General features: G+C 36.3%; 1 pseudogene; it reads left to right on the top strand.

Moving 5' to 3' along the window:
- Positions 1 to 1,022: 1,022 nt before the first annotated feature.
- Positions 1,023 to 21,016, top strand: LOC132346185 (histone-lysine N-methyltransferase SETMAR-like; annotated as a pseudogene).
- Positions 21,017 to 24,926: the final 3,910 nt, after the last annotated feature.

Raw genomic sequence — 24,926 nt, forward strand, 5'->3', positions numbered from 1 at the left:
TGGCTGCAGTCACTATTTGCAGTGATTTTTGGAGCCATTTTTTCCCATTAAATGATGGGATCAGATCTCAGTTTCTTGAATGTTGAGTTTCAAGCTAGCTTTTTCACTCTCCTCTTTCACCATCAACAAGAGGCTCTTTAGTTCTTTTTAACTTTCTGCATTAGAATGGTATCATCCGCACATCTGAGGTTGGTGATATTTCTCCTGTGAATCTTGACTCCAGCTTTTGATTCATCCAGCTGGGAATTTCACATGGTGTACTCTGCATTTAAGTTAAACAAGCAAGGTGACAATATACAGCCTTGTCATACATCTTTCCCAATTTTTAATCAGTCAGGAATTCCATGTCTGGTACTAACTGTTGCTTCTTGACCCAAATACTGGTTATACATACAGACTGCTCATACAGTTTAACAGAACTGTGCATTCTAAAATATAATATGTGATGAAGGAAAAAATGCAAGTGTTAGTTGCTCAGACATGTCCAACTCTTTGTGACCCTGTGGACTGTAACCTGCCAGGCTCCTCTGTCCATGGAATTCTCCAGGTAATAATACTGGAGTGGGTCACCATTACCTTCTCCAGGGGATCTTCCCAACTTAGGGAATGAACCCGAGTCTCCTGGTTTGCAGACAGAGTCTTTATGATCTAAGCCACTGATCTAAACACCTAAATTGTATTTAAATCTTTGTTAATTGCTTTCATCATACATTGATCACTCTGAACTCTTTACTACAATTATTTACTAAGCCTAAATATCATTGACAGTAGTCACTGGCACTGAGAATTATTTTAACCTGGTACTTCAAGATTTTCTCATCTACTCAGCCTAGTCTTCTATTAGAGTTCTAGTTTTTTATAATTAAATTTACAAATCAGAAGGGTTCTCTCAGAAAAACTTATAAGACAGTAAATTATATTAGTGGATATGTTAAAAAACGCTAAAGTTGAATCAATCTTGGACATCTAGTAGAAAAATTTCTCAATTTTTAAATCTATACAAAATCAAGGAATCTACTAAAATGGAGTCCGGTAACCTTCTGGAATTTTGGAAAAACAGTGTGTGGATAAGCTATTGTGAGGGAACTGTTTCCAGCTTTCCTCAGATTCTCAATGAGCATTTTAGTAAAAGAAAAAACAATGAGATCTACACATATATGCGTATCATTAGAGTCAAATCTGTAAATACAGCTGTGAGTTACTCTGGAAAACCAGATATTTACACATAGCACTACATGTGATAAATGCTATATTAGCAAGTATATTATGATGTAATTAAACTTAACTTCATTACAAAATATTTATAATTAAAATTATAATCAAGTATAACGTGTCATGATACAAAAAGCCTTCATTAAAATACACAAAAATGGGATATTTTATTTTGCTCTTAATATTATAAAACATTTATTTGATGAAGAAATGTAATAAAATTTTAATCTAGGCAGTGGATGATCTTTTATTTACAAGGAGAATAGAGGGAAACAAAGTTTCTGGAATTTCTTTTTGGGAAATTCATTAGTATTCATGCACTATATGATATATGTGTATATATACATACACACATACATATAGAACAGAATATTGCTACAGATATTAACTTATGCTGGGTACAAGCCACATGTATATTTACTACATACTTTGGGAAAATAATGTGCATATGAAAATAAACAACTTTAAATAATGATGACCATCATTTCATAGAATATCTTGTATGTCTCTATAATTTTTTTGTCATCTATACATTAAATAAAGTCAGTCAGAAAAGAGATCTTATGGGGAAAAAGCCTAAAGCTTAATATTTGACTCATATTTTATCATTTTTTGCCCTTGTTATCTAAATAGATACGCAAAGAGACATCAGGAATAGCAGTGAATGACTCGTCTTTATCACAAGATGTAGAAACCTGGATTCTTAGAAAAGTATTAGTCAAAGTAAAACTTCATTGTACAAAGTTAAAAAGGAAGGAGAAACTTTATTCAAGATTATTGCAATAGGAGAGAGAGGAAACTCAACTCTGCAGAAAAAATAGTCAGGTGCACTTTTAAAGACTGGTATGAGCTAGCAGCAAATTACTAGAGGAATTTAGGTGAGAGCTTGACCAATGAAATGTGTGGTGCACACTGTTATTCCTGAGTTTGAAATATTTTGCTCTGTGAGTGATCCTTCTATGTTTGCTAATTGCTTTCACTGAAGTTAGTTTTTCTTCATCAGCAGAATTGTTTGGTGGTCTTTTGGAGAGTCAAAAGTGAACAAACACAAAATTCTGCAAAGATCCAATTAAAATAGCCTCTCTTACAAAGCTCAGGATCCCAAACTGCAAACTGTGCCCTGCTCTGAAAGACCTGGATTTTCTTCTCTTGAACGGTGACAGTACCTTTTATGAATTTTTTGATTATGTGTTCTAATTAGATCTAAAGAGAGGAAGTTTCTTTCTGTCAGCATAACTTCAGTTCTGTTCATTTGATCAGTTGTATCTGACTCTTTGTGACCAGATGGACAAGATGGGCTGCAGCACCTCCCTGTCCATCACCAACTCCTGCAGCTTGCTCAAACTCATGTCCATCCAGTTAGTGATCCCATCCAACCATCTCATCCTCTGTTGTCCCCTTCTCCTCCTGCCTTCAATCTTTCCCAGAATCAGGGTCTTTTCCAATGAGTCAGTTCTTCACATCAGGTGGACAAAGTACTGGAGTTTTAGCTTCAGCATCAGTTCTTCCAATGAGTATTCATAGCTTAATCGGGGGAAACCATAAGAAGATGTGTAAGTCATGTAACTTCAGCATCCAGGTGACCTTAGGGTCATCATATGGGTGATGATTTCAGATGGTTACATCAGTCTATATTCCTTAAAAACAATATTCTTTGAGTCATCTTATTCAAAATATCATTAAAACTTTTGTTGGCTCCTCTGGGGAGGCTCTGGAAATATGACACTGCACTGATGCCTGATATATTTTCAAGGGTCCACTTGGTGTCTCAGGCTTTGACATACACAATTTTCCCTTCCTGTTTTAAGTCATAGTTATCTCTCTAAGTGTGATAATTTCTCAAAGGACAACGTGAAACTGCAGTGGCCACTCAGGGGGAATTTTTACATGAATAAGATTATTCATTTGGCAGATGCTTTAGAACAAAAATAGAAAAGGTCTCAGGAGCTGTGTCTCCTGTGTCTGGTAGAGAGTTTAATACATAAAAACCCATCTTTAATTTGTATACATCTGGGATTAATAAGCACTAGATTTTTAATTATATGTATATGGTATTGTCTGGGATGTGTTACGGAGAAGGCAATGGCAACCCACTCCAGTACTCTTGCCTGGAAAATCCCATGGACAGAGGGGCCAGATAGGCTGCAGTCCATGGGGTTGCTAGAAGTAGGACACGACTGAGCGACTTCACTTTTACTTTTCACTTTCATGCATTGGAGAAGGAAATGGCAACCCACTCCAGTGTTCTTGCCTGGAGAATCCCAGGGACGGGGAGCCTGGTGGGCTGCCGTCTATGGGGTCGCACAGAGTCGGATACGATGGAAGCGACTTAGCAGCAGCAGCAGCAGGATGTGTTACTGCATAAATGATTCCTGACAAAAATGTGTGTGTGTGTGTGAAATGTTTTCTGTATTTAAGTCTAAGTAGTCTATTGCTCCTTGAAGTGAGAAGAAAGTTAACTTTTAACTATCATGATTGTGTATCTGACTGAAGTTACCTTTCCTTCTCTTCATTTTATTATTTCTTCCTTTTTATTTCTGTTTGGGAAATTTTAAAATTAATTCATCATAAATAATTTTCTTTAATGGTATATTCAGTAGAGGATTATTGTTCACATAGTCAAAAATACAAGGGAAAGAAAATGATTAACTGTTTTATTTCTGTTTTCCCTTTGCCCCAAATTCAACAAAGTAGAAAAAGAAGAGCTGTTTTTCAGGTAATTTAATTAATCACTTAGATTAAAAGAATACTAGGCCCTTAGAGTGTTGCCATGAACTCAAAAGTCCTGATTTTTTAAAATACGTGAACACAGAGGTTTATTTAAATTAAAAATATTTTATGTAATTTCCCTACATGGAAATGACTTTTTAGGCAAATTAGAAGAGTTTAACTTAAAAAAAATTCTATCATTGTTTCCTCAAATTTTTTATAATTATAAAAACTTGAATTTGAATAATTGAAAAATTTTTGAAATGTTAATAATGAATATCATTTAAAGTTCAATCTTGTTCATTTTCACTGACTTTACAACATCAATGTACTGGAGTGTTTGATGACACTACAAATTATATGAACTTAATATTGTAAATTGTAATTTCCAACTCTTTGGAAGGCTTTACACTGATTTTAAATTGAATTAATAAATTATATTTGGATACATAAACAATTTTTAAAGTAAGAAATATATATATAAATCCCTGAGAAGGAAATGGCCACCCACTTCAGTATTCTTGCCTGGAGAATTCCATGGACAGAGGAGCCTGGTGGGCCACAGTTCATGAGGTCACAAAGAGTCAGAGATGACTGAGCAACTAACATATACGTATATGAATATAACTCTCCAAATATAGTTTTAAATGACCATGTTTCTTATAGAATAGAAATTAAAATATGCATATGTCATTAAGTGATGTGTAGTTACGTTTGTTGTTGTTCAGTCACTTAGTCACGTCCAGCTCTTTGCAACCCAGTGGGTGGTACCTGATCTTCACTGTTTCTCAGAGTTTGCTCAAATTCATTTTCATGGAGTCAATGATATAATAGATATCACATAGGTATATTTATTTATGATTCACATATATATATTTATGCTTCTTTTACCCAGCAAAAAATTTGTTAAAGTGATATAAAATGGAAGAAAATAAAATAATTGAAGTTACTAGATTGCTAGCTTTGTGTTTTCTCTTAAATACAAACAAGCAAATTTTAATTAATTTATTTAAAGTTGGCAATTATTTTAAAAGACTAGAGAAATAGAAATACATATATAAGATAAATGATTAGCTTATATGTTTCCTAGAACAGTTACAAATCAGTTCATTTAATGTAATATATATTGTTGATTGTCTTTAATTATATAAACAGATATGCAAAAAATGTATATTAATCTTAATACACCTGTTCATAAATGTTAAAAAATAATAAAACTATTTTTGAAAGTAAACTTGAAATTAAAAGGTCTGAGGAGTTTGAAGTCTGTTTGTATTTGTAATGTCTCTCTAGATGGGTATATTTTAAGTAAATAAGAATTTGCTTTATTTTTTTATAAAGTTGGCTCAATGCTAAAAAAAATTATACATAATGAAAAGACTTAAGAATCTTTATTGAAATTTTATATGAATGATACTCCAAACAGAAAATTAAAATTTGTTTTTTGTTTCTATAAAATCACCACATTAGTATGCCTCTATACAAGAAAGTTTATAAATATTAGGTTAACTTTCTAAGCATTTTGGAAAACTCCTAAATCATTTGGACAAAAAGTTCCTTATCTAATTAAATTCTAAAATTTCTGTTTCTGACTGTTTTGTTTGGAAAAATCTAAGTTGTACAAGATAGAAGTGAGATGGTAAAGACCAGTGTCACTCTGTTTTCTTGCCTTAAGCCCCACAATTATCAATGGTAAGACTGACCAGGAACAGGACACTTCCAGAGCTTTAACTGCATTCCAGAGACAATGGTAGTTCTTTGTGATCTATAAATAAAACTGTGACTTTATCACAACTCGATGAGATGACTGGATGGCATCATCGACTCAATACACATGAGTCAGTCAGGAGTGCTGCAGTTCATGGGGTCCCAAAGAATTAGACATGACTTAGTGACTGAAACAACAAAGAAGATATCCAAGTACATTCATGAGAATTTATTTATGAAGTTATATTTAAGCTATTCACATCTCAAACACTGAATCTGCAACCTTCACATTTCCAGCATTTTTCAAATCAGACAATTAAGAATTAAACCACTACTATTCAACATAGCTTTGGAAGTTTTGGCCATAGTAATCAAAGCAGAAAAAGAAATAAAAGGAATCCAGATTGGAAAAGAAGAAGTAAAACTCTCATTGTTTGCAGATAACGTGATCCTCTACACAGAAAATCCTAACGATTCCATCAGAAAATTAGTAGAGCTAATTAATGAATATATGAAAGTTGCAGGGTATAAAATCAACACACAGAATCCCTTGCAATCCTATACAAAACAATGAGAAAACAGAAAGAGAAATTAAGGAAACAATTCCATTCACCATTGCAATGAAAAGAATAAAATACTAAGAAATATATCTTACATAAAGAAACAAAAGACCTATATAAGAAAACTATAAAACACTGATGAAAGAAATCAAAGAGGACACAAATAGATGGAGAAATATACCGTGTACATGGATCAGAAGAATCAATATAATTGAAAATGAGTATACTACCCAAAGCAATCTATAGATTCAATGCAATTCCTATCAAGCTACCAATGGTATTTTTCACAGAACTAGAGCAAATAATTTCACAATTTGTATGGAAAAAAACAAAAAAAACCTTGAATAGCCAAAGCAATCTTGAGGAAGAAGAGTGGAACTGGAGGAATCAACCTGCTTGACTTCAGGCTCTACTACAAAGCCACAGTCATCAAGACAATATGGTACTGACACAAAGACATAAATACAGATCAATGTAACAAAACAGAAAGCCCAGAGATAAATCCATGCATCTATGGACACCTTATCTTTGACAAAGGAGGCAAGACTATACAATGGAGAAAAGACAATCTCTTTAACAAGTGGTGTTGGAAACACTGGTCAACCACTTGTATAAGAATTAAACTAGAACACTTTCAAACACCATACACAAAAATGAAGTCAAAATGGATTAAAGATCTAACATAAGACCAGAAACTATAAAACTCTTAGAGGAGAACATAGGCAAAACACTCGTCGACATACATCACAGCAGGATCCTCTATGACCCACCTCCCAGAATATTGGAAATAAAAGCAAAAATAAACAAATGGGACCTAAGTAAAATTAAAATCTTCTGCACAACAAAGGAAACTCTAAGCAAGGTGAAAAGACAGCCTTCAGAATGGGAGAAAATAATAGCAAATGAAGCAATGGACAAACAACTAATCTCAAAAATATACGAGCAAGTCCTACAGCTCAATTCCAGAAAAATAAACGACCCAATCAAAAAATGGGCCAAAGAACTAAACAGACATTTCTCCAAAGAAGACAAACAGATGGCTAACAAACACATGAAAAGATGCTCAACATCACTCATTATCAGAGAAATGCAAATCAAAACCACAATAAAGTAGCAATTCACTCCAGTCAGAATGGCTGCTATCCAAAAGTCTACAAGCAATAAATGCTGGAGAGGGTGTGGAGAAAAAGGAACCCTCTTACATTGTTGGTCGGAATGTAAACTAGTACAGCCACTATGGAGAACACTGTGGAAATTCCTTAAAAACCTGGAAATAGAAGTTCCATATGACCCAGCAATTCCACTGCTGGGCATACACATCGAGGAAACCAGAATTGAAAGAGACACGTGTACCACAATGTTCATGGCAACACTGTTTATAATAGCCAGGACCTGGAAGCAACCTAGATGTCCATCAGCAGCCGAATGGATAAGAAAGTTGTGGTACATATACACAATGGAATATTACTCAACCATTAAAAAGAATACAGTTGAATCAGTTTTAATGAAGTGGATGAAACTGGAGCCTATTATACAGGTGAAGTGAGCCAGAAAGAAAAACACCAATACAGTATACTAACGCATATATATGGAATTTTGAAAGGTGGTAACGATAACCCTGTATGCGAGACAGCAAAAGAGACACAGATGTATAGAATAGTCTTTTGGACTCTGTAGGAGAGGGCAAGGGTGGGATGGTTTGGAAGAATGGCATGTATATTATCATATGTGAAACGAATCGCCTGTCCAGGTTCGATGCATGAGACAAGGTGCTCAGGGCTGGCGCACTGGGATGACCCAGAGGGATGGGATGGGGAGGGATGTAGGAGGGGTTCAGGATGGGGAACACATGTACACCTGTGGCGGATTCATGTCAATGTATGACAAAGCCAGTATAATATTGTAAAGTAATTATCCTCTAAAAAAAAAAAAAAAGAAAGAAAGAAAGAGTTAAAGAGGCAAGGCGAAGCTACTACACAAATGTACCTTACCTGCCTTGCTGCTTCATGTAGGAACCAATGTACCTGACCAAAGATATTATGGGTTCAGAGAGATGGTGCCTTTAGTGCAGCTGTGAGTGACAAAGAAGTAGGCACCAGTTACCCTTTAATGATTTTCACCTTCAGATCCTTTCAAAAAAAGAGATGAAACAGTAAATAACCTTTCACAAACTTGAATTCACATTGAATTATTAAAGGCAGTTGTCACAATACTTGATAAAATCAATTTGGCAATTCCTAACATAAAATAAGCTGCTACATTTGTAGAATATTAGATTTCAAATAGACCTAAAATAGAATAAGGCCTAATCCTCTCTCATCTAAAAAATGGATAAAAAATATAACAGAAAAATACACATTTTCCAGGCCACACTGTCTTTCAAAAAATACACATTTTCCAGGCCACACTGTCTTTCAAAATGATCAAATGCCAAACAATTTTCAAATTAAGAGTATAAAATAATGTAATGATGAACATAATATATTTTGCACAAAAATATTTATTATTTATATATGGTAGTTGTATATGGAAACACTTCAAAATAAATTTAAAAAATTCTTAAAATATTTACACTAGAAAATAATCAACACCTCATCCTAGTCTCCTCATCAGAAGGAAGAAAGGGAATTTGTGTGTATGCTTGTATTCATAGGTGTAGACATATGTAAACACTTTCATGTATACACATATATGATACAGTTATTTCATTTTCTGATGTTAAATATCATATCCATGATAGAATACACAATGAAATTACAAAAAAAAAAAAAAAAGAATGTTCCATGTATTCAAGAGGAAACAATAAAATCAGATACACATATAATTCAGGTTTAGAAATATACAAACACTGTACAATATCTCTTTACCAGTTATATTCATCTTTTCCTAGGAACACTTCAACACATTTATCACAATATCGATGATAAATGTATAAACAGAGAATTATGGGATAAGAGTTTTGGAAACTGTTAAGAAAAAGAAAACTCAAGTGGAAATTCTAGAATTATAGGGAGAAGGGAGTTAATTTAGTCCAGCTGAGTACTTGTCATCTTTCATTACTGAATAGAATATATCCAGGTAATGAAAGAATGTAGGGGGATGGGGGCTGATAGAATCTTCTTGTACCTATAACTAAATCTCTTGGTAAGGAGACAATAATATTTCTTAGGGAGAGTATTTATACACAAAATCCTCTGACTAATAGCCCTCTTGTACAATTATTTTTGGTTGGAAACCTATGATTTGTGAGGCAAGACTTGTAGCAAAATACTATCTAAGCTATGTGACTTACAACTGAATTACTAAACAGAGCATATTCACAAGCTGAAATCTCCCTGCTGGGTGCACATGTCATTTAGAGATCTCACCTATCACTCTGGAGAAAAAAAGGAAAAAGTGAGGAAGTCATGCAGAATTTTTACGGTTGTTTTAAGTAGGTCAAGCATTTGTTCCCCTTTTACTTGTGGCCCTCATGTAATTCAAAATGTCTCTCTTCACCTGGAAAGCATTCCAGTTGGTATAATAAATTATATGTTGACACAAATTTTTAAGTCATTACTATCACTGGCAACATGGTGACATCAAAATGTGAAGCAGAAATAAGACTGTTTCTCACAGCCACACCAAAAAAAGAAAGGAAAAAAAGGAGAGAAGAAAAGAAAAGAGAGCAAGAGGGAGTAGGAGTGAGAAAAAAAAGCAAGTAGGAAGAGAGAAAGAAAAATCTGAAAAGAAGATGTTTTGTTTATTTGTTTCTAAATGATAACAGCTTTTGAAAGACAACTCTGATCAATTTCAAAAGTTCATCCACAGTCTTTTTGATGTTTAGTTATTTAGCTACTGTGGCATATGTTAAAGAATATTTGTTTATCTAATCTCTTAGCCATTTCATCAATATGCTGAAAATATCTGAGTTCAAGATTGTGCTCTGTTTTCACTATGTAATATACTATCGGTTAGTGTCCTGTTCATATTTCTTAGTATGTGTACTTGGGCTTTGTCCATTTTCTTCACAATTAAGTAAACTGATAGGAATGGACTGGGAATTTGGGCTTGGCAGATACAACAATTACATTCAGAATAGGTAAACAGCAAGGTCCTACTATACAAGGAACGATGTCCAATCTCCTGTGATAAATCATAATGGAAAAGAATGTTTAAAAATGTATGTGTTGAAAGAAAGGTTACATAGAATGTCGGGTGTTGAAAATATGTGGTGGTGGCACTGGTGTGTTTGTATGCAAAACTCAATAAAATTTACTCTTAGAAAAAAAATTTTTTTTCAAACTTACCAGTGTTGCTTGATTGCTTATATTCTTAAGATTATAAAAAAGTGTCAGTAAATTAGAATAAAATAATCAGTTGATAGGATTATTAGCACAAGAGGCACAAGAAGGAGAAATAAAAGCAATGAAGTCAATAAAAATCAAATCTTCATTCTGCTGAGTGAAAATAACTTATTATATGATTATGCCAGTCTGGTACAAGGAATTCCTTTATTTTCTGAAGAAATAATATTATATTTCACACATTATTCAATATTTGAGACAACTCAGCAGTGGCCACAGGACTGGAAAAGGTCAGTTTTCATTCCAATCACAAAGAAAGGCAATGTCAAAGAATGCTCAAACTACCCCACAATTGAACTCATCTCATGCTAGTAAAGTAATGCTTAAAATTCTCCAAGCCAGGCTTCAGCAATATGTGAACCATGAACTTCCTCATGTTCAACCTGGTTTGAGAAAAGGCAGAGGAACCAGAGATCAAATTGCCAACATCCATTGGATCATGGAAAACACAAGAGAGTTTCAGAAAAGCATCTATTTCTACTTTATTGACAATGCCAATGCCTTTGACTGTGTGGATCACAATAAACTGTGGAAAATTCTGAAATAGATGGGAATACCAGACCACCTGATCTGCCTCTTGAGAAATTTGTATGCAGGTCAGGAAGCAACAGTTACAACTGGACATGGAACAACAGACTGGCTCCAAATAGGAAAAGGAGTTCGTCAAGGCAGTATATTGTCACCCTGCTTATTTAACTTATATGCAGAGTACATCATGAGAAACGCTGGACTGGAAGAAACACAAGCTAGAATCAAGATTGCCAGGAGAAATATCAATAACCTCAGATATGCAGATGACACCACCCTTATGGCAGAAAGTGAAGAGGAACTCAAAAGCCTCTTGATGAAAGTGAAAGTGGAGAGTGAAAAAGTTGGCTTAAAGCTCAGCATTCAGAAAACGAAGATCATGGCATCCGGTCCCATCACTTCATGGGAAATAGATAGGGAAACAGTGGAAACAGTGTCAGACTTTATTTTTGGGGGCTCCAAAATCACTGCAGATGGTGACTGCAGCCATGAAATTAAAAGACACTTACTCCTTGGAAGCAAAGTTATGATCAACCTAGATAGCACATTCAAAAGCAGAGACATTACTTTGCCAACAAAGGTTCATCTAGTCAAGGCTATGGTTTTTCCTGTGGTCATGTATGGATGTGAGAGTTGGACTGTGAAGAAGGCTGAATGCCGAAGAATTGATGCTTTTGAACTGTGGTGTTGGAGAAGACTCTAGAGAGTCCGTTGGACTGCAAGGAGATCCAACCAGTCCATTCTGAAAGAGATCAGTCCTGGGATTTCTTTGGAAGAAATGATGCTAAAGCTGAAACTCCAGTAATTTGGCCACCTCATGCAAAGAGTTGACTCATTGGAAAAGACTCTGATGCTGGGAGGGATTGGGGGCAGGAGGAGAAGGGGACGACAGAGAATGAGATGGCTGGATGGCATCACTGACTCGACGGACGTTGAGTCTGAGTGAACTCTGGGAGTTGGTGATGGACAGGGAGGCCTGGCTTGCTGCAGTTCATGGGGTCGCAAAGAGTCGGACATGACTGAGTGACTGATCTGATCTGATCTGATATATAAGATGAAGGAAAGTTATGACCAACCTAGATAGCATATTGAAAAGCAGAGACATTACTTTGCCAACAAGTGTTCGTCTAGTCAAGGCTATAGTTTTTCCTGTAGTCATATATGGATGTGAGAGTTGGACTGTGACGAGCGCTGAGTGCCAAGAATTGATGCTTTTCAACTGTGGTGTTGGAGAAGACTCTTGAGAGTCCCTTGGACTGCAAGGAGATCCAATCAGTTCATTCTGAAGGAGATCAGCCCTGGGATTTCTTTGGAAGAAATGATGCTAAGGCTGAAACTCCAGTACTTTGGTCACCTCATGCGAAGAGTTGACTCATTGGAAAAGACTCTGATGTTGGGAGGGATTGTAGGCAAGAGGAGAAGGGGAAGATAGAGGATGAGATGGCTGGATGGCATCATTGACTCGATGGACATGAGTCTGAGTGAACTCTGGGAGTTGGTGATGGACAGGGAGGCCTGGCTTGCTGCAGTTCATGGGGTCGCAAAGAGTCGGACATGACTCAGCAACTGATCTGATCTGATCTGATATATAAGAGCATATTTTTCCTTTATTCCTTATCATTAGAATATATTAAAACTATTTTATCTAAAGTTTATAGTATTATTCAGATTTTATATTTATTATTGAGTCTCTTTTCCAAGTAGTATTTTTCTAGGGATTCATCCATTTAATCTGAGATGTCCAATTTACAAAGTTCTCTAAGTGATCTATCTGATTAAACATTTGGATATAACAGAGGAATTTTATCTCTTCCTCTCAAGGCTTCAAAAAGAAATTAACAAAAATAAATAAGTAAATAATAAAAAAACAAAAGCTAAGGCCAGGAAGAGAAAAATAGTGTAGAAAACCAGTTTTGAAAAACTGAAAAGATAGTGGAGATGTGGTGACTTTATTAACAGAATGAGAAAAGTCAAAACACAAAGGTTTAATTTGAAAATACATTTATGAAAAAAAGTCATCTACCTAGAAACCCTTGAGAAAATCAAAGATACCCAAGAATGTGGCATTGAGGTTGTTTCTGGAAACAGAGCATTTAGTCACATGGCTTCTCTCCAAAATCACAAATTTGGATATTATTTTTGACTCTTTGCTCACCTCCCCAGACCCAAAAACAAATAATTTTTAAGATTTATTCTTTGGAGGAAGAGAATCTTTATAAGTCCTCACCACTAAATACAGTTACCTGAAGTTGGCAGAAAGATTCAAAATGAGAAAGGAAGAAAAAACATTTTTCAACTGTCAGAAAACTGACATACTGAATTGAACTGAAGAAAAGTAAAATATATCAAAATATGATAGAATTATAAGAAGCTATTTTTTTAAATAAATAAGAGAATGTCATGAAAATATTTAATTTGGAGGACTTGCCAGGTGTAGCAGCAGCTAAGACTTCATGCTGTTAATACAGGGGGCCAAGATTCAATTCCTTCTTCTTCTTGTTCAGTCACTTGGTCATGTCTGGCTCTTTACAACACCATGGACACCAGGCTTCCTTCTTCTTTGCCATCACCCAGAGCTTGTTCAAACTCATGTCCATTGAGTCAGTGATGTCATCCAACCATCTCATCCTCTGTTGTCCCCTTCTCCTCTTGCCTGCAATCTTTCCCAACATCAGGATCTTTTCTAATGAGCTGGCTCTTTACATCAAATGGCCAAAGTATCAGAGCTTCAACTTCAGCATCATTCCTTTCAATGAATATTCAGGACTGATTTCCTTTAGGATTGACTGGTTTGATCTCCTTACAGCTCAAGGGAATCTTAAGAGTCTTCTCCAACACCACAGTTCAAAAGTATCAACTCTTCAGCACTCAGCCTTCCTTATGGTCCAACTTTCCCATCCATACATGACTACTGGAAAAATCATAGCTTTGACCAGATGGACCTTTGTTGACAAAGCAATTTCTGTGCTTTTTAATATGCTGTCAAGGTTGGTCATAACTTTTCTTGCAAGGAGCAAGTGTCTTTTAATTTCAAGCCTGCAGTCACCACCTGAAGTGATTTCCGAGCCCAGAAAAAATAAAGTCTGTCACTGTTTCCAGTTTTTTTCCTCATCTATCTGATACGAAGTGATGGGCCCAGATGCCATGTTCTTAGTTTTTTCAATGTTAAGGTTTAAGCCAGGTTTTTCACTCTTCACTTTCACCTTCATCAAGGGTATCTTATTTCCTTTTCGCTTTCTCTCATAAGGGTGGTGTCATCTGCATATCTGAGATTATTGATAGTTCTCCCAGAAATCTTGATTCCAGCTTGAGCTTCATCCAGCCTGGCATGTCTCATGATACTCTGCATATCTTAGAGAAGGAGATGGCAACCCATTCCAGTATTCTTGCCTGGGAAATCCCTTGGACAGAGGAGCCTGGCAGACTGCAGTTCATGAGGTTTCCAAGACTCAGACACGACTGAGTGACCAACACACACACACACACACTACATATAAGTTAAATAAGCAGGGTGACAATATACAGCCTTGATGCACTCCTTTCCCATTTCAGAATCAGTCTGTTATTTCATGTACAGTTTTAACTGTTGCTTCTTGACCAGCATGCAGGTTTCTCAGGAGGCAGGTTAAGGTGGTTTGGTATCCCCATCTCTTTAAGAATTCTCCACAATCTGTTGTGTTCTACACAGTCAAAATTTTTATTGTAGTCAGTGAAACAGAAATAGACATTGTTGTTGTTGTTTTTCCCCCCATGGAATTATCTTGCTTTTTCTATGATCCAATGGATGTTGAAAATTTGATCACTGGTCCATCTGCCATTTCTAAATCCAGCTTGAACATCTGGAAGGTCTCAGTTCATGTACTATTGAAGACCAGCATGGAAGATTTTCAGTATGACCTTGCTAACATGTGAAATGAATGCAATTGTGCGGCAGTTTGACTGGCATTGGCTTTCTTTGGGTTTGGAATGAAAACTGACCTTTCCCAGTCCTGTGGCCACTCATTGGTTTTCCAACTTTGCTTGTATATTGAGTTCAGCATATTAACAGCATCGTCTTCTAGGATTTGAAATAGCTCAAATGGAATTCCATCACTTTCACTGTTTGTTCATAGTGATGCTTCCTAAGGCTAAATTGGCTTAACACTCCAAGACCACTCTAGGTGAGTAATCACAGCCAGACATCTTGGTTCAATTCCTAATCAGGGAAATAGATCCCACATGCAGCAACAAAAGATCCCAAAGGCTACAGTGAAGGTCAGAAAGATCCCACATGCTGCCAGTTAGACCTGGTGCAGCCAAATAAATAAATAAAAATATTAAAAAGAAAATGCATAGTTTAGAACACTGAAACTGGTCCAGAAATTACAAATATAATAAAACAAAACAAAAAATCAACACTAGTTTTGAGACACTTAACTAGGGGAATAGAGGAGAAAACAGGATAAAATAATGGAAAATAAATAGATTGTGAGAAAATGAGAATCAATTTAGGAGATATATATCAAAGTTTTACAGCCACTATGGAGAACAGTGTGAAGATTCCTTAAAAAACTGGAAATAGAACTGCCTTATGATCCAGCAATCCCAATGCTGGGCATACACACTGAGGAAACCAGAAGGGAAAGAGACACGTGTACCCCAATGTTCATCGCAGCACTGTTTATAATAGCCAGGACATGGAAGCAACCTAGATGTCCATCAGCAGATGAATGGATAAGAAAGCCATGGTACATATACACAATGGAGTATTACTCAGCCATTAAAAAGAATTCATTTGAATCAGTTCTAATGAGGTGGATGAAACTGGAGCCTATTATACAGAGTGAAGTAAGCCAGAAGGAAAAACACCAATACAGTATACTAACGCATATATATGGAATTTAGAAAGATGGTAACGATAACCCTGTATACGAGACAGCAAAAGAGACACTGATGTATAGAACAGGCTTATGGACTCTGTGGGAGAGGGAGAGCGTGGGAAGATGTGGGAGAATGGCATTGAAACATGTGAAATGTCATGTATGAAACGAGATGCCAGTCCAGGTTCAATGCACGATGCTGGATGCTTGGGGCTGGTGCACTGGGACGACCCAGAGGGATGGTGTGGGGAGGGAGGAGGGAGGAGGGTTCAGGATGGGGAACACATGTATACCTGTGGTGGGTTCATTTTGATATTTGGCAAAACTAATACAATTATATAAGGTTTAAAAATAAAATAAAATTTAAAAAAAAGGAAAAAAAAATAAAGCAGAGAAGAAAAATTCTTACTTATACTGTACAGACACTACCAAAAAATGTAAATATCTGCTTCTAAGTAAGATTATCAAGAGATCGAAACAAAATATGTATAAGAACATAATAAAGGGAATGCAAATTGGTGTGCTTACTATGGAAAAATGTATACAGATTTCACACACAAACACAAAAAGAATTACTATGAAATTGAAAGTGTTAGTACCTCATTCTTTCCTACTCTTTTTGACTCCAGAAACTGTAGCCTACAAGTCTCCTCTGTCCATGAAATTCTCCAGGCAAGAATACTGGAGTGGGTTCCCATTCTCGTCTCTAGGGGTATCTTTTCAGCCCAAAGATAGAACCTGGTCTCCCTCATTGTAGGCCGATTCTTACTCTCTGAGCCAGAAGAGAAGCCAACGCGACCTAGTAAATCTACATCTGGGCATTTATTCATAGGAAATGAAAACAATAACTCAAAAATGCCTCTGCATCCTCATGTTTGTTGCTGTTTTATTTAGCTCCTAAGTCGTGATTGCATTTTTTGTGACCCTAGACCCTAGACATAGACTGTTGCCTACCAGGCCCCTCTGCTCATGGGATTTCCCAGGTAGGAATACTGGACTGTGTTGTCATTTCCTTCTCCAGAGGATCTCCCTGACCCAGGGATCAAACCTGAGTTCCTTGCATTGCAGGTGAATTCTTTATCACAAAGTCTCCTGGGAATCCCAGTCTCATGCTCTGCATTCAAGCTGGTTTTAGAAAAGGCAGAGGAACCAGAGATCAAATTGCTAACATCCGCTGGATCATGGAAAAAGCAAGAGAGTTCCAGAAAAACATCTATTTCTGCTTTATTGACTATGCCAAAGCCTTTGACTGTGTGGAACACAATAAACTGTGGAAAATTCTGAAAGAGATGGGCATACCAGAACACATGATCTGCCTCTTGAGAAATTTGTATGCAGGTCAGGAAGCAACAGTTACAACTGGACATGGAACAACAGCCTGGTTCCAAATAGGAAAAGGAGTACGTCAAGGCTGTATATTGTCACCCTGCTTATTTAACTTATATGCAGAGTACATCATGAGAAACGCTGGACTGGAGGAAACACAAGCTGGAATCAAGATTGCCAGGAGAAATATCATTAACCTCAGATATGCAGATGACACCACCCTTATGGCAGAAAGTGAAGAGGAACTAAAAAGCCTCTCGATGAAAGTGAAAGAGGAGAGTGAAAAAGTTGGCTTAAAGATCAACATTCAGAAAACGAAGATGATGGCGTCTGGTCCCATCACTTCATGGGAAATAGATGGGGAGACAGTGGAAACAGTGTCAGACTTTATTTTTCTGGGCTCCAAAATCACTGCAGATGGTGACTGCAGCCATGAAATTAAAAGACACTTACTCCTTGGAAGAAAAGTTATGACCAACCTAGATAGCATATTCAAAAGCAGAGACATTACATGGTCAACAAAGGTTCGTCTAGTCAAGGCTATGGTTTTTCCAGTAGTCATGTATGGATGTGAGAGTTGGACTGTGAAGAAGGCTGAGAGCTGAAGAATTGATGCTTTTGAACTGTGGTGTTGGAGAAGACTCTTGTGAGTCCCTTGGACTGCAAGGAGATCCAACCAGTCCATTCTGAAGGAAATCAGCCCTGGGATTTCTTGGGAAGGAATGATGCTAAAGCTGAAACTCCAGTATTTGGCCACCTCATGCGAAGAGTTGACTCATTGGAAAAGACTCTGATTCTGGGAGGGATTGGGGGCAGGAGGAGAAGGGGACGACAGAGGATGAGATGTCTGGATGGCGTCACTGACTCGATGAACGTGAGTCTGCGTGTACTCCGGGAGTTGGTGATGGACAGGGAGGCTTGGCGTGCTGCGATTCATGGGGTCGCAAAGAATCGGTCATGACTGAGCAACTGAACTGAACTGAACTGAACCTAGGTGGATGAATGCATAAAAAAGGTGTGGAAAATATATATATTTGTCGAGTTGCTCAGTCATGTCCAACGCTTTGTGACACCATGGACCACAGCATGCCAGGCTTTCCTATCCTTCACTATCTCACATAGTTTGCTCAAACACATGCCCTGTAAGTCAGTGATGCCATCTAACCATTTCATTCTCTGTTAGCCCCTCTCCTCCTGCTTTCAATCTTTCCCAGACTCATGGTCTTTTCCTATGAGTCAGTTCTTTGCATCAGGTGACCAAAGTATTGGAGCTTCAACTTCAGTATCAGTCCTTTTAATGAATATTCAGGGTTGATTTCTTTAGGATTGATGGTTTGATAGCCATGCAGTTCAAGGGACTCTCAAGAGTCTTCTCCAGCACCACAGTTTGAAAACATCGATTCTTCAGTGTTCAGCCTTCTTTATGGTCCAATTCGCACACCCATATATGACTACTGGAAAAACCATAACTCTGACTATGTGGATCTTTGTCGACAGAGTGATGTCTTAGCTTTTTAATATGCTGTCTAGTGTCCTCATAGCTTTTCTTCCAAAGAGCAAGTCTCTTTTAATTTAATGACTGCAGTCAGGGTCCACAGTGATTTTGAGCACAAGAAAATAAAGTCTGCCACTATTTCCATTTATTCCCCACCTTTTTACCATAAAGTGATGGGACTGCAGGCCATGATCTTGGTCTTTTCAATGTTGAATTATAATCCAACTTTTTCACTCACCTCTTTTAACTTCATCAAGAGGTTTTTTAAGTCCTCTTCACTTTCTGCCCTTTGGGTGTTGCCAGCAGGATATCTGAGGTTATTGGTATTTGAACATTCAGGACTGATTTTCTTTAGGATGGACTGGTTGGTTCTCCAAGGGACTTTCAGGAGTCTTCTCCAACACCACAGTTCAAAAGCTTCAATTCTTTGGCACTCAGCTTTCTTTATAGTTCAAATCTCATAACCATACATACTATTGGAAAAACCATAACCTTGACTAGATGGACCTTTGTTGGCAAAGTAATGTCTCTGCTTTTCAATATGCTGTCTAGGTTGATCATAACTTTTTTTTTTTTTTTTTCCCAAGGAGTAAGTGTCTTTTTATTTCATGGCTGCAGTCAACATCTGCAGTGATTTTGGAGCCCAGAAAAATAAAGTCTGCCACTGTGTCCACTGTTTCCCCATCTATTTGCCATGAAGTGATGGGACCAGATGCTATAATTTTAGTTTTCTGAATGTTGAGCTTTAAGCCAACATTTTCACTCTTCTCTTTCACTTTCATCAAGAGGCTCTTTGGTTCTTCTTCACTTTCCTCCATAAATGTGGTGTCATCTGCATTTCTGAAGTTATTGGTATTTCTCCCAGCAATCTTGATTCCAACTTATGTTCATCCAGCCCAGCCTTTCTCATGATGCACTCTGCATGTAAGTTAAATAAGCAAGGTGACAATTTACAACCTTGACATACTCCTTTTCCTATTTGGAACCATCTGTTGTTCCATGTCCAGTTCTAACTGTTGCTTCCTGACCTGCATCCAGATTTCTCAAGAGGCAGATCAAGTGGTCTGGTATTCCCATCTCTTGAAGAATTTTCCACAATTTATATATGTTAGGTTGGTATAAATGTAATTTCAGTTTTTGCATTGTTTATATTCCCATTTGATATTAGAATATATTCTTAGTTAATGTGGTTGTTTTATACTTAATTTTAATGTGCACTTCTTGTTTTATGACTTACTACTGTTTGTTTTAAATTTATTTTAGACAAGGAATATTATATTAGACATAATGCAAATTTGAGTGATTTTCTTATTTGAGTTCAATATGGGTCATAAAGCAATGGGTCATAAACTAGTAACAATAACAACAAGTAATAAAAACAACACATTTGAACCAGCAACTGCTAATGAATGTAAAATGCAGTGGTGGTTCAACAAGTTTTACAAAGGAGACAAGAGCCTTGAAAATGAGGAGCATAGTGGCTGGCAGCTATCAGAAGTTGACAGTGACCAATTGAAAGCCATCCTTGAAGCTGATCGTCTCACAACTACACGAGAAGTTGCCTAAAACTCAATATAACCATTCTTGTCATTTGGCATTTGAAGCAAACTGGAAAAGTGAAAAAGCTCAATAAGTGTGTGGTTCAGGAGCTACAACAAATAAAAAAAGTCATCATTTTGAAGAGTTGTCTTCTCTTATTCTATGCAACAACCAAGAATCATTTCTCAATTCTATTCTGATGTGTGATGGAAAGTGAATTGTATACAATAACTGGCAACAGCCAGCTCAGTGGATGGACCAAAGAAAAAGCTCCTAAGCACTTCCCAAAGTCAAACTTATACCAAAATAGGTCATTGTCACCGTTTGCTGTGGGTCTGATCCGCTACAGCTAGAAATAGTGAAACTGAGAAGTATGCTCAGCAAATCATTGAGATGCACCAAAAACTGCAATGTCTGCAGCTGGCTTTTGTCAACATCATAGGCCCAACTCTTCTCCATGAAAACACCCAACTGCAGGTCACACAATCAATGCTTGTTATTGACTCATTCACCATATTCAACTGACCTCTTGCCACCCAACTATCACTTCTTCAAGCATCTCAAAAGCTTTTTGTGGGGAAAACATTTCCATAGTGCTTCCACAAGAGGAGGCCAAAAATGCTTTCCAAGAGTTCATTGAATCCTTAACCAGCGATTTCCGTGCTACAGGAGCAAACATACTTATTTCTTGTTGTCCAAAAGTGTGTTGACTGCAATGATTTCTATTTTTATTAATAAACATATTTGAGCCTAGTTATAATGATTTGAAATTAATGGCCTGAAACCACAATTACTTTTGCACCAATCTAATATATGCTCAGCCATAGAAAATAATGGAATTTTGCCTTTTGACATGGATAGATCTCAAAGGCATTATGCTAAGTGAAATAAGTCAGAGAAAGACAAATACAGTATGATCTCATTTACATGTGGAATATTACAAAAATGAAATCATAGATACAGAGAACAAGTTGGTAATTGCCAGAACTGCAGGTTAGGGGTGGATGAAATGGGGTATGGTGGTCAAAAAGTTAAAACTTCATTTTTAAAAAAAATAGGTACCAGGAATGCAATATACAACATGGTGAAAACTGTACTGTACATTTGAAAATTGTTAAAGTAAATCTTGAAAGTGAAAGTGAAGTCACTCAGTTGTATCCAACTCTTTGCGACCCCATGGATGGTAGCCTACAAGGCTCTGCCATCCATGGGATTTTCCAGGCAAGAATACTGGAGTGGGCTGCCATTTCCTTCTCCAGGGGATCTTCCCAATCCAGGGATTGAACCCGGGTCTCCTGCATTGCAGACAGACGCTTTATGGTCTGAGTCACCAAGGAAACCCAAGTAAATCTTAAGAGGGCTCATTAAAAGAAAAAAGCATAACTATATGTTGTGATGAATGCTAACTGAACTTTCTGTGCTGATAGTTTAACAATACATACAAATTACAGAACAAACTCATATACTGCTATATTTCAATGATATTTCATTATTTTTAAGAAGAATATAATCTTCAAAAGTTTCAATAGTATAAAACTTTAGAACACAGACAAAGAGCATATAAAAGGCTTTAAGAAGTATAATCCTTAAGTGGAATACAAATGATCACAGGCAGTATATTATATACACAGTTCTTCAGTATTGTATGACTTTCTTTCTTCTTCCTATATCATACATCTCATAAATTGTCAAATCAGTATTAAGAGTGTTTCACAGCCATATCTACATCTGTTTTCACTGTTTTGATCAAAGAGCCAGTGACACCATTGGACCTGTGTTCCTCAGCAGGTAGATGGCACACGTGTGGTGGGAGAGCTCGATTAAGCAGGATATATGTTTATAGTACTGATAAATACTGCAGAATTACTCTGCTCAGATATTACAGTGATTTTATATTTCATCAACAATAAAGAAAATCACCAAGTTGTCAAACACTTAAAATTTTTCCAGACTTACAGGAGAAAAAATATATTATATTAATCAATTGATATAATTCTGTCATTGAGAACTGTTTTGAAAGCATTATTATATGTAATATATGTGAAAAAAAGTAAACTATATTTGGTTTTTAAAACTGAGATATACTTTTTTTTTCATTCTTGAAATAAGGACCTAACATCTTCAATATATATAGAAATAACAGAAGGTAATTAACAAAAACAGGCTTAAAAGTGGAGCGGTATGGTGAGAAAAAATACTTTTGATAAAAACTTCTTTGGAGATTCAAGATCTTTTACTCTCACAATAATTATTGTAAAATTGCAAAAGTAACTAATAATGAGTTGATTATAATTAATGTATTGAAGCATCTTCTATCACAAATATGATCCACTACTTCATGAAGAAAATAAAAGAGAATTCAAAGTAAATATTGGTTTGGAATATCAATTCACAAATACATCAATCACGATTCATTTAGAACAGTTCATTAGCATATATTACATGTTGTAAATGTATATGTTTAATGTAACTAACCAAACAATAAGGATCACAAGCTTTAAAAAGAAAGATATTCAAAGTGAACTTATCTTTCTTTTTTTGCTATGATTTCATCTTTTCCTAACCATGATTCAAATTATCTTATTTCATTTCACAACTCATTATCCACTCTGTCAGTATCTCCTTTTTTCAAATCTAATAATACATATAATGAACACAGATGATGACATTAAAAAGAAACAGTGCGTGTCAGCTCTTTCTCAAGTTGTGCACCATATACCGATTGTCCTTGAAGGGGCTTCTTCTAATTAATTGCCATCCTTTCTTTGTAGAGCAGTCACATTGGCAAGAATTGATTGGGCATGTAAGATGCTTCATTTAGTTGGTAGAAAAACCTCTTATTTAAAATAATCTTATAGTCAGTAAAATTAATGCACCCCATGCAAATTTACCAGTTTGATTTTTAATGTTCCTTTTCAATGATATTTTATAAGAAAATAATCTTAACAACAACCAGAAAAAAAAAAAAGGAATTACATAAAATGTGTAATTGTGTTTACATATTTTTAAAAAAAGGCTTATCCTAAATTCTGTTTTACTTTCAAAACTTTACTGAGAATAATTACATTGTCTGTACTGATATTTAAAATAATTTGAGTGGCTCTTCTCAAGTATTTTTTTGACTATTGAGTTTTATCACTCTAGCTTCTTTCACTTGGACAGCCCAGGACATTAAGTACTCACACTTGGAGGTCATATAATTCTAATTTTGTGATAATTAGCTATGTTTCATAAGTTCAGAACTTAGATTCACGAAGTAGTAAAGACTAAATATGATTTCATTACTTCTATGATAATTTCTCAAAGCTTATTTACCCAAGAACAATTTTGACTTCATATTGCCCTGTGTTCTAGGAAATATACATCATACCACTCTCACTCATAAAATAACTACATTTGTTCAGAGATGAGTTATTCACTAGTAATTATATTTCCTATTACTCCCTTTGTTTTTCTTAAAATCTGTATTTGTTATTTTATTTTTGTGTGTTCTCTTTACCCATTTTTAGTTTTCAAATAATTTCAATGTTTAAAATTAAGTGATTGTTCCACAGCTTTCTTATCCATTCATCTGCTGATGGGCATCTAGGTTGCTTCCATGTCCTGGCTATTATAAACAGTGCTGTGATGAACATTGGGGTACACGTGTCTCTTTCCCTTCTGGTTTCCTCAGTGTGTATGCCTAGCAGTGGGATTGCTGTGGAAAGATTTGGGAGAATGGCACTTGAAACATGTAAAATATCGTATGAAACGAGATGCCAGTCCAGGTTCGATGCACGATACTGGACGCTTGGGGCTAGTGCACTGGGACGACCCAGAGGGATGGTATGGGGAGGGAGGAGGGAGGAGGGTTCAGGATGGGGAATACATGTATACCTGTGGTGGATTCATTTTGATATTTGGCAAAACTAATACAATTATGTAAAGTTTAAAAATGAAATAAAATTTAAAAAAATTAAGTGATTGTTCATATTGCATTATTTGTACTTTGGTAGAAAGGAAAATCAAGTATAAAAACATTTCAGATTTTGAAGTTCATGAACTGACTTGGCCTGGTAATAGTAGGGTATGTTTCTCATCCTGTATATAAGATATATTTTATGGAGACTTAAAGATCTAGGTCCACTTAACTGCTGCAAAATTCCAGTTTGACTCCTTCATAGTGAAAGTCTAGGAGGATATTTTAAAAATATATTGGATGCTTATGTTATATGACCAAAATTTGAAAACCACTGAAAATTTAAAAATCCCTGAACCAACTCTTGAGAGTCCCTTGGACTGCAAGGAGAGCCAACCAGTCCATTCTAAAGGAGATCAGTCCTGGATGTTCTTTGGAAGGAATGATGTTAAAGGTGAAACTCCAGTACTTTGGCCACCTCATGCAAAGAGTTGACTCATTGGAAAAGACTCTGATGCTGGGAGGGATTGGGGGCAGGAAGAGAAGGGGACGGCAGAGGATGAGATGGCTGGATGGCATCACCAACTCAATGGACACGAGTGTGAGTGAACTCCAGGAGTTGGTGATGGACAGGGAGGCCTGGCGTGCTGCAATTCATGGGGTCGCAAAGACTCGGACACGACTGAGCGACTGAACTGAACTGAACAGTCCTGAGACAAGATATTTCAGATAACTTCTCCAGCCTCA

Source organism: Bos taurus, chromosome 9, assembly GCF_002263795.3.
Source record: "Bos taurus isolate L1 Dominette 01449 registration number 42190680 breed Hereford chromosome 9, ARS-UCD2.0, whole genome shotgun sequence".
Taxonomy (NCBI): Eukaryota; Metazoa; Chordata; class Mammalia; order Artiodactyla; family Bovidae; genus Bos; species Bos taurus.